This window comes from Hibiscus syriacus, unplaced genomic scaffold (assembly GCF_006381635.1).
Source record: "Hibiscus syriacus cultivar Baekdansim isolate YM2019G1 unplaced genomic scaffold, ASM638163v2 tig00110214_pilon, whole genome shotgun sequence".
Lineage (NCBI taxonomy): Eukaryota > Viridiplantae > Streptophyta > Magnoliopsida > Malvales > Malvaceae > Hibiscus > Hibiscus syriacus.
In genome coordinates, this window is record NW_024062631.1 from 248,927 (window position 1) to 260,396 (window position 11,470).

Consider the following 11,470-nt stretch of genomic DNA (forward strand, 5'->3'; position numbering starts at 1 on the left):
TCAGAGGGGATCAACGATCTTGGCTAAAGCATCAGCACAGGCATTATTCCGACGGAGAGTCCAAAGGATAGAAATTGCCCAGGCCTTTTTCCGAAGTCTATCAATAGCACGAACTAGAGAATTTGGGTTTGACCCAGCACCCGATTACTCAAGAAGTTTGGTTGCTTCAAGGGAATCACTTTGAACAACGAGAAGTTCAAATCCTTGCTCCCAAGCTAACTGAAGACCAGTGAAGATGGCCCATAATTCTGCTTGGAGCACTGGCACTATACCGATCATTTCGATGGTTTAATTTGTTCCCTTTTAGGGTCGGGTATAATATAACTTATTTTATTATAAAAAATTATATGCAATCTAATATTAACATTTTTTTTAATAATTTAGAGCGATTATAATATAATATATATTCAGAATTATCTTAATTTATTAACAATACACACATATTCCTGTAAATATAACTGTTTGAATCTCTCTTAGATCAAGTAATGTGCTGTTAGTATTAATAAAATTAGTTGATGGGATGAGAATTTTTGTCTTTATGCGATGGTCCAATTACTGGGATCATTTTACTCCATTTTAAAATTTATAATAACTAATTTGTAGTTTTAATAAAAATATTAAAATAGAATATAATTATTTACATATTTGTTGTTTTCTTTCTTTTTTGCTATTTTCTTTATATCTTATGTCAGATGACTATCCAGCTCAGTTGGTAGAGCACAAGGTTCTTAACCTTGAGGTAGTGGGATCGAGTCTCACGGAAGGCATTTCATAATTCGGAGGTCTTCTACGGAAGCTGCTCTCAACCTGGTGTTGGGGGCAGCCTACTATCTTACCTCCCCCTTACCCCATTATATATGGGAACAAGGGACAGCCAATCAATTAAAGAGCTAATAATATAGCTGCTTAATAAACTAATAACTAACTAACTGCTCTACCCTACTCCTCAACAATTATGCTAAAATAAAAGCATATTGATCACATAACATATTTAAAAAATAAAGTGAGTCCCACTTTGAACATTAAAATTATCAGCAGTTGAAATTGATTTGACAAAGTTTTGAACAACTAATAAAGATTTTGATCTATTTCCTTTTTACAACCAAATTAAAAGGAAATTAAAAGTACACAGACTAAGATGACATATTTTTTAAAAATTGACTATTAGTCAAATGAAAGTGAGCTTAAGGAATGTGTTTAAGTTATACTGATATTTAAACTATAAGTATAGAAAATTAAAATTACAAGGATCAAAATGAAAAAAATAAGAAAATTTAAAACTTCGTCTATAATTTTACTTTTTTGTATTTATCAAATATATTAAATATTTGATTTTATTATTATTTTTAATTTTAATATTATCGGAGTCAATAGCATCTATCGATGATTTTGGGTTGATTATATTTTTTGTTTATACCTTAGGACCAAATTGAAAAAGAAAGTAAATTATAAGATCAAAATAAAATTTCAGATTTTTTATAAAAACATTACACATATAAAATCCATATAAATAATAATATATTTGGTAAAGGAATCATTTTTAAGTACAACATATTAAAAAAGAAATGAAATCAAATATTTTAAATTACAAATAAAAAATAAAAGTTCAAAATTAAATACTTAAAGTCTTAAACAGTGTTTGCGATATTAAAATGATGACAAAGCGTCTTTGACGTTTTGTCAGCGTGTTGAGCTCAAAATGTTATATAGATAAAAAATATCACCTTAATTGAATACTTAAATACAAATTTTATGTTGACTATGAGTGAAAAAATGAAAAATATATAGGATATTATGAATTTTAACAAAATTTTATTAATATTATTTTTTAATGATAAAAGAAGCTTAAAAATTTGTAAGTGAAAATAATTAAAACAAGATTCATGTATAGAAGATCACACACAAGATGTGGGATTTAACATGATTCAATATTGTTTATTTTCTCGAATGAAAAAAAATAATAATCTATTATAAATGTATAGATCGAGAAAAACTATAAATATATGATATCATTCGTATCCAAGAAATCAATGTATAAACTAAAATTCAGTGTATCCCATAACACTCTATCAATATTTATATAAAACTCATCTAATTTAAAATATATAATTATACAATTATGATGCTCATTATTATCTTTTAACTAAGATTAAATCAATAAAAAATATATAACAACTAACAGCTGCATTTTTAATAAGTGAAATAAAAATATATTTTAATTATTAAAATTTATTAATAAATACTATAACTGTAGAGGACGAAAAAACTAACTAACAAAGTAGGTGAAATTTTAAATGGCTGAACCGAAGCGTAATAAAGGGGACCAAAGCTTTCAGGCCACAATATTTATTGGTCGGGCCTAAACTAGAAATTTATTATAGTAGCCGAGGCCACAAGATTCAACAATTTAATTTGTTTTTTGTTTTTATCAATCAAGGGGGTTAATAGAACTATTTTATTTCTCAAATATATATATATATATATATATAAACCATAGGTATTAATAAAATTATAAATAAAAGTGATAAATTTAAAATTAAAAGTTAAAATAATATTTTTCGGGACACGAACTATGGCAAGAATTTTGGAGTTTTATATTATGGTGTGGAGTATGCAAATTTCAGCAATTGTGGTGAAGTTGGACGGTAAAAAGGTTGTCTCTGTAATCGGGTGAAACGATAATACTTGGAGTAATTCATTGATGGTGTCACATATCACTCAATTGACAGATGTTTCTCAGATACGTTTCTCGTTATTGTAACAAGGTCACAGATGGATTGTCAAAACTAGCTTGAAAGGGTTCTTTCGGTCTCTAAGCCTATCAAAACTAGCTTAAAAGGGTTCTTCACACAGAATTTTGGAGGGTTAGCTCTTCCAAATTTTCTTTCTAATTAAAAAAAAAAGTTTTATAATATAATTATATTTAAAAGATCCCGTGTATTATTGTTATTTTTGATGTCTCAAGTTCGAGTATAAAAAATGTCAGATGTATGAGCGTTCAATATCAAACGGTTGGAAGTTATATTTAAACAAATAATACCTTATACTTACTTAAATTAATAAAAAAATATGTGCATTATTATCTTAAATTTAGAAAATTTCATTTTAATCTTATGTTTTTATTTTTTTAATTTGATCTTAAAAATATAAGAAAATTTTAAAGTAAAGTCTTCGTTAAATCATTGATTCTACAAAAATCAATTTCAGCTCGGCAATTTTAGTATTTATTATGACATTCATTTTATTATGTCAAAATATCTTTGAAAGTTCATATATCTTTTCAAGCACAATATTTTATTAATTTAATAACTTTCATTTGAAAATTATACCCTCACAAGAATAAATAACAAAATAGCAATTCCAAGTGGTAAACAGTGCAGCAATAGCCTAAAAGCATGAACAGAGTGTTTGCCCCTAAGCTTAATTAATATCAAACCTGAAATAGGCCAAACCAGAGGTCCCGGATGAGTCCATAAATGAGAACAGTGGCGGTGAGTGATAATGGAATCTTTGCAATTCTATGACATTATTGATAACCTGCAAGTCAAACTTTTACAATAATTCCAAAATGTCATCATTGTTAGAAGTACCCTGCACTGCACTAAATTTGCAGGTCCAATAAATCAAATTTACAATTTTGCAGAGTTTTATATTTTCAATAAAAATGGTTAAAGTTAGGGGAGGTGGTGCTGTGCGGCACGTGAGGGGGAAATATCAAATGAATTAATGTTGATATTGTTTTTTATAGGGTAAATATATAGGTTTTTGGGAGGGAAATATCAATATCATGTTTATAAGATATATATATATATTGTTTTTTGTATCAATATCAGATGCGTGGTGTTGATATTGGAGTAAATTGTTTAAATATTGAGATTATTTGATATCAATATTTAGAGGAAGTATCGATATTTTTATGTGAATATTGATATTTGTGTAGGAATATTATTTTGTTTTTTTGGTTTTTAATTACACTTCGAACCTATTTGTGATACTGATACTCAAGTAAAGTACTGATACTCATAGCTTGGTATAGATATCAATATCATGGATGAATGTTGGATAGTGGACCTTGATTATTTATAAAGGGTTCGAGAGTGAAGAGTCTAATAGTACTTATAACGTGAGATTTCATAACATTTAGGCATTTATTTGACACTCAAGAAATTTTGAGGACACTCTAATCATTTGTATATGGCAATCATATCTTTTTGTACGAGAATTATCTAGATTTCTCAAAAGTTATGTTGTAACATAAAAATATGCTAATTGGATGTATGTTCTAAGCTATGTGACCTAGACTCATCTGAATACTCAACAGAAGTAGGCTAGTCGGGTATACGTTCTTAATGCAAGTGTGACATAGGTCTCACATATGTACTTAGATAGAAATTGTGGGTTCAATAAATGTACGTTATTGATACATGTGTGAAACATGTCTCATCCAAAGTACTAATAATATCGTGGGCTAGAGGGATTTGAGTCTCCGAGGTTATGTGACGATCGAATTACATTATAATGTATGCATGTGTGTTATGGATTGTATTACATTGATAATATTTATTCTGACTATACTTGTTAGTAGAGTTATTTTTGTAACATTGAGCTCGTTATTTTAGTGTTCGAAACGTGTTTCCGTTCGAAGGTCCTTAGGTAGAAGTTTGAGGAGCGTGTCATCAAGTAAGAGTTCTAGATGCTTGCTAGTTAGAGTATGTCTTCATTTATTGTACTGTACATTTATGTTCATTGATTACTCAAGTAACTCTATTTTGTTGAACTTATTATGATTACTCGAGTTGTATTATTGGAGCTGCATATTTTGAAAACTAAACTTATACTTATTTAACTTGATATTATAATTTGGTATTTATGTGTTTGGGTAAATGGTTTTAAAAATAAATGGTTAATCACTTCGGTGATTTTATGTGACATTTGAATCTTTTGAATTAATGTGTTACATTTAGTAGTTCTAAAGCTTAGGTTTACCTGTTCCTTGGATTCAAGGGTCAATGTTTTGTAAGGTGCGGTGAATAAATGTCACTAGGTTGTAAGTAAATATGTGTCACATCATTACTTTACACACATGACTTGCTATATCAGTGAAAAGTGTTGACCGCTAGTCACCAAACGATTTAAATCCAATTATGGGTCATTTTTCCCCAAAATAAAATGTTAGAACTAATATGCTCTAAAAAAAGAGCTAAAGTGATAATTTGTCATACGTTTAAGAATTTTTTTACCATTATACCATTAATCAATTAAAACATAATTGGAAAATGGTGTTCGGTGGTAGTCAGCGTGGTGGTTGCCTCCTTAGTTTGTCGTCCGCGTTGGATTATGTTGTTTTATATTCTTGCATTGATAAATTTTAAAAAAAGAATGACAAATTTTGGGCTTGACCTAAAATATTAAAAATGGTTATTTTAAATTTGACGAATTCTTTTAAATTATGACCTAACTGATATAGTATATAAATTTGAGACTAAAACTAATATTATATTATGTCATATCATCATCTAAGTTATGTTTTAACTAAAATTCAACTATCAGTGATCAAAATAATCAGATGGCCAAAATAGGAATATGAAAATAGATAGTTTACCCTATATCTTTAGTGGGACAAGGTTGATGGAGTCGTTTCCTTCTCTTTATTGGGTCCCTTGCTAAGCCCATTGTGTGGATATGATGCTTCAGGATTTTGGTAACCTTGAGTGGATAAATGAAACAACTGAACATGCTAATTCCGTGACAAGATTCGTCTACATTCCTAGTGTGGTTCTGAATATGATGAGAACCAGCACTTGTTTTGCTACAAACTTTGCAACGCGGAAAAGAATGGCTGATCTTAAGCTAAATTTGCAGGCTATTGGTAGCTCGCAGGATTGCCTGGAATGTCCTTGCGCAAAGAAACCTGGGGGTCTAGCAGTGTCGGACATTGTTAGAAATAGGTCATTTGGAATTCCCTGCACCCACAGAAATTTACTTCCTGGTAAGGATATCCTAGTATAGAGTGGAATTGCAAAATTGCTACTTCATTGCTACTTCTATTAAAGCTTCAAGAAAATAACTCCTTGCGCATGCCTACCACAAAGATGCCTACTTGGAAGTTAGAACTTCAGGAACTACTCCTTAGCTGTCATTTGCTATCTTTTCGTCTTTAGAAAAGGTTGTAAGAAATTATAAGGAAAACAGAGAGCTGAAGCAACAGAGTTATATTTTATAGAATTTATAGGAGATATAAACCAGAAGCATATCCAATTGAATCGAGTTTTACTGAATACAAACTTGAGAAAGCTATGCTGCTTTGCATATAAAACTTTAACAAAGAACAAAAATGACACAGAAAAAACACCTAAACTAATAACGCTTTCCCAGAATAACACCAACGATCACCGACACAAAGGCTACTCCAAAAATGAATTTTAAGGTTTTCAAAGGAGAAGCCTTGGCGGGGTTAGTTGATGAAGAAGAGGAGGCAGCCTGCACAGAAGCTGCTTTCGAATTTTTCTTATTCTTACATTTTGATGATGTTGAAAATGTTAATCCATAAATGTCCCTGGACTTCACCTCTAAGCCATCCTTTGATTCTGCTGCACTGCTCACATCCTGCAACACATGATTTAATGTAAGCAACTCTGAAATTTGAGTAAAATGTAGCAAAAATGATCTTGAATAGTGTGTTTGCTGAGGAGTTGAAAACTGTAGGGAATGAGCACTCTATATTTTTGCTTTGTTTCACTAATAAAATAAACCTAGTAGAGTTGGAAGATAAGCACACCATTGTTCTGTGAGGAGATTAAATATGAACTGACCTTTAGTTTAGCTTCAGCTACTTGCACCTTATCTTCCAACTCTTTGACCTTCTTCTCCAGAGTTGATGCTTCTTTATTTTTGACTTCAAGCTCTTTGATTGAACGCTTTAAAGCCGCTTCCTGTTCCATCTCTTTCGGAGTTCTTTCTGTTTGTTTGACATTTTTGACAAAGAATAAGAAACAGTCATTCCCAATCCTTCAGAGCTGATAATTTCCAACATGAAAATGATAATAAATCTAGATTTAGATTTCATTATTAATTTTAAATTATTTTTTTGGTTTAAGTAGGACTTGTGTCATTAGTCAATTCATCATACAGAAAAGGATCTCAAAGATGCCTAATCTTTAACAAATTTAATGTTTAACCTGTTGAGCAATGGTTGTTTGAGCAAGTTGTAAATTTCTTTGAAGTTGAAGCACTTGTTCATTGATAACATCTCTATCACTAATTTTTTGTGCACTATCCTCTAGTTTTGAAGTTAATTCAGCCTCCCTTACAAAGGAAGCTGTCTTAACACTTTCAACCTATAAGGAAAAGACCAAATAATTAGTATTGATCATTCGCTTTTGATTTGGAAAGTGTCAACTGTCAGTTTCCTTCTTTATTAACAGAGTATAGTACCTCTTCTTTCAATTGAGTTTCAACGGTCACCAACTGTTCTTCCAGTTGTTTGACGCTAGTTTGCAATACGGAACGCTCCGCAATCTCAGCCTTAAGATTACCAATCTCCAATTTTAGAGATTCTTCGTTTTCTTTTTTATCCTTTAATTGCTCTTCAAGCTGTAATATTACAGATTGAAGTTCCTTCTTTGTATTCTGATGTGTTTCATTGAGAAGGTTATTCTCCTCCATTAGTGAAGAAACCTGTAACACAACAAAGTTAATAATAAAGGAACTATCTTGCAAAAATGGAAAATCATCATATTGTTGTTATTAAGATACTAACAAAAGTTTCAACAAACCTGAGACTGTAAACTTTGCCCTTCAAAGTTAATCTTCTGTTTTAAATCTTCTATAGCTTTCTTTGAAATATGAAGTTGTTCAGCTGTTTCATCCTTCTCTTTCAAGGCTGCTGCCAGTTTGCCTTCCAAATCACCAAGTTTTGACTCATATTGGGCGAGTTCCTGAGTAAGCTTCAAATTTGCCTCAGCTAGTCCTCCACTCTCCTTTTCAAAGTGAGCTGACTTGGTTGTATTTCCTCAGCAAAGCTTTCCAGTTGCTTTAATTTTACAAGAGTCTCTTCAACCTCAACTTGACGAGATACAGCATTTGTGGACGCCTCATGAGCTTGTTCTTCATATGCTCTAATTTGGACTTCTAGAACGTTCAACTTTTCGATCAGGTCATTGGCTTCCGATTCTTTCTTAGAGTATTTTTCAATAGCCTCATATAACTTTGCCTCTGCATCTACAATTCGTGATTCAGCTTCAACTCGTAGTTCTGAAGCCTTTGTATGCTGATCTGATAATTCTCTAATTGTGTACATATGGGAAGCAATCTCTTGGGCAGTTACTTCCTTCTTAGAAACAGCTGAATTAAGCAATTCCTGAAGTTCATCAGCTCTGCTCTTGAGCTGAGTGTTTGTCTGAAATAAAAGTTCATTTTCTGAGCAAGACCGAAGAACTTTATTTTCTACCTCCAATATATCTTTTCTGAGTTGTTCATTTATGCCTTCCAAAGAAGCCAGTTTCAGCAAGCATCGATCCAATTCTTCTTTTAGAGATGCGGACTTTCCAGCTGCTTGGGCAACCTGATCTTCATGCGATTTGAGTTTCTCAAACAGAGATTTCGCTTCTGCATCCTTGTTAGTGAAGTTTTCTATCACTTCTTGAATCTTAAGCTCCGAATCTCTAGTTAGAGATTCATGTAACGACTCAAGCTCTTTGTTTTTTGCCGTAGCTTGCTCTGATACTCTTACTTGTTGCTCTAGTTGCTCTTCAGCAGAATTGAGCTTTCCCATAACCTCACTTTCACTAAGACCAACAGCCTTAAGATGATTCTCTACGCTTACCGATTTCTGTTGAGTAAGATTTAAATCACCCCGTAAGATTTCAACCAGATTTTCTGCTTCTGCAAGCTTTTCACCGGAGCTTTGCGATGTCTCTTCTAACTTTTTCTTCTCATCTGTTGCCAAATTTAAGCACTCTGTCAATTCCTTTTCTTTCTCATTGGCCATTTGCAGTGCAATTTCAAGTCGATGTTCTAGCTTGGAATGCCTCAAGCTCAAATGCAAGTTCAGATACCTTAGCAGAGTATCTAGTGGAATCAGCTTCGGCTTCTCCACATTTCTTTTCTAATTTGCTTATCTGTTCCTCAAGTTCCTGGATCCTGTACTTCTCTACTTCAAGTAACAACTCCAACTCATTGACCTTCTTGTCGGCACCCTCTAATTTGGATGAGAGGTCTGGAACAGATCCTCTAGCTCAAGGCTGTGCTGATAACTCACATTAGCTCTGTCCTCATGGTGAGAACTCCTCTCTAAAGCAACCTTCAACTCTTCTGCGAGCTCTGAGTTCTTCTCTGCTGACTGATTTAGAGCTGATTCAAGCTGATTTGTCTTCTCCTGATATTCCTGCATTTGACTGTTCAGTTGCTGCTTTTCTTCCTCAACCTCTCCCAACTTGGTGGCAAGTTCAGATATTTTCTCTGAAGATTCCTTCAGCTCTTTCTCAGTTTCAAAGCCTTTCAGCTCTATCATGTTTAATTGTTGTTCAAGCTCCACATTCCTCTGCTCGGCTGCTATAAAACGTGTCTCTAGCTCCCTCACTTTTGATTTTGCATCTTCTGCTGCTTCATTTGAAGTCCGAAGTATATCCTCCAGCTCAAGATTCTTTTGAGCAGCAGTTGCTGCGACAGCTACAGATTCAGTATGGAGCTCTTCAAGAGATTTCAGTTTCTGTTCAAGCTCTTCATTATTAGACAGAGCCTCAGACAAAAGAAAATCAGTTTTACTGAAGTTCTCATTTGAAAGCTTCAGTTTTTTCTTCAAGTTCGCTGCACAACTCCTTTGACAGTGCTGCATTACTGTTAAGATCTGCAATGGTTGTTTCTAGCGTTTCTTTTTCTTTTAGCACTTTACTTATTTCTTCTTATACAGTTGAAATGTTGAGTTCTTGTTCCTTTAGCCTTGCTTCAACCAGTTCCCTTGCTGTAACTTCCTCCTCCAGTTTCAACTTGATATCTTCCAGCTCAGAAACCTTTGCTTGAAGATCTTCTTTAGTCGCAGCAAAACTATTCTCAAGGGTTGAAATATCTTCCTTCACCTTGGATTCGGAAGCCTTTTTCAGGTCCAACTCACCAGTCAGCTCATTTATAAAAGCTTCCTTTGAACCAACTTTTTGCTCCAAGTCCAACACTAGTGATTTAGAAAGTGACAACTCCTCCTGAGCCGCAGAAAGTTCAGCTGTTGTGCTTTGAAGTGCTGCTTCAACTTTCTGGCTTTCAACAACCTTCTCATACAGGCCCCTGACTTCTTCCCTCAGGGAAGCTGTCTGATGTTCCATTTCTTTTGCGCTAAGTTTTGCAGTTTCAAGCAATTTCTCAAACTCCAAAGCCCTCTGTGTTCGGACTCGGCATGTGAACCGCTTTGTTTGTGAAGTTCTTCAAACTTCCGAGCCTCTTCAACAGAACTCTGCAGATCCTGTTCCAACTCTTGGATTCTATTTCTTGAGCTTTTGATCTCAGTGATGAGACCATCAAATGCTTCCTTCGCTTCAGTGAGTTCCTTCTGTTTCGCTTCTTGAGCTTGCATGGCCTCTTCCAAATTGGTTAGCTGTAAACTGTATCTTTGCTCAGATTCAACGATCTGTTCTTGTAATTTCCGATGATCAAGATTGAGTTCCACGTGCTTTTTCCCCACTACATCCAACTCATCCTTCGCAAGCAGAACCTCGTCCTTCAATCTGCTGTTTTCTGATTCAGAATGCTTTAATGCTTCGATCACTCTTTCCAATTCAAGCTCGAGTTCTTTCCTCTTTTCTTGTTCTTCAAGTAGTTCTCTACTAGGATTGCTCGAGCTTCTTTCTGTGGTCGATTCATTATCCTGCACGGATGCAGGATTAGCCAAATTAGAACCTTCTTTCTCTAGTGTTTCCTTCTCTACTTTAATGAACTCTCCATCTAGGATGGTTTCTTCCGCTTCTTTCTTTCCTTCCCTTTCAGCTTCCGGCAAGTCTCCATTTGAGGTCTGTATCACCATCATCAGCAATGAATACCGCAAACTCTAAGGAGTGTAATACAGTTTATTACAACAAAATTTGGGGTTTAAAAGTTCAACTAAGTGACTAAATTACTTTCAGTAAAACGATATTCAAAAGAGATCTGACAAACATTGCAGAAAGTAGAGATATGCCTAAACTTATTGGGAGCAATTTCGGTGCCCTCAACAGCTTCCTTCACTGGGATTTCAGTACTTGCTGTGTTGTCTCCTTCCATATTTACCTGTTATCAGCGGAGTCACCTCAGAACTAAAAATAAGCGATATGTTACATGGTACTTGATCTGAATAAAATCATACTAGAAACAGATATAGTTCTAATCCCCTTCCCCGGAAGAGTGATAAAACGATTTTTTATGAATCTAATATGAAATATGACATTTTGTGTTTCAGGTACGAACATCATGTATAGCTGACAATTTGACCTTATTTCTGTTTGCA

General features: G+C 33.6%; 1 pseudogene; it reads right to left on the minus strand.

The window, feature by feature from the left end:
* Window positions 1-6,299: 6,299 nt before the first annotated feature.
* Window positions 6,300-11,250, minus strand: LOC120113984 (annotated as a pseudogene).
* Window positions 11,251-11,470: the final 220 nt, after the last annotated feature.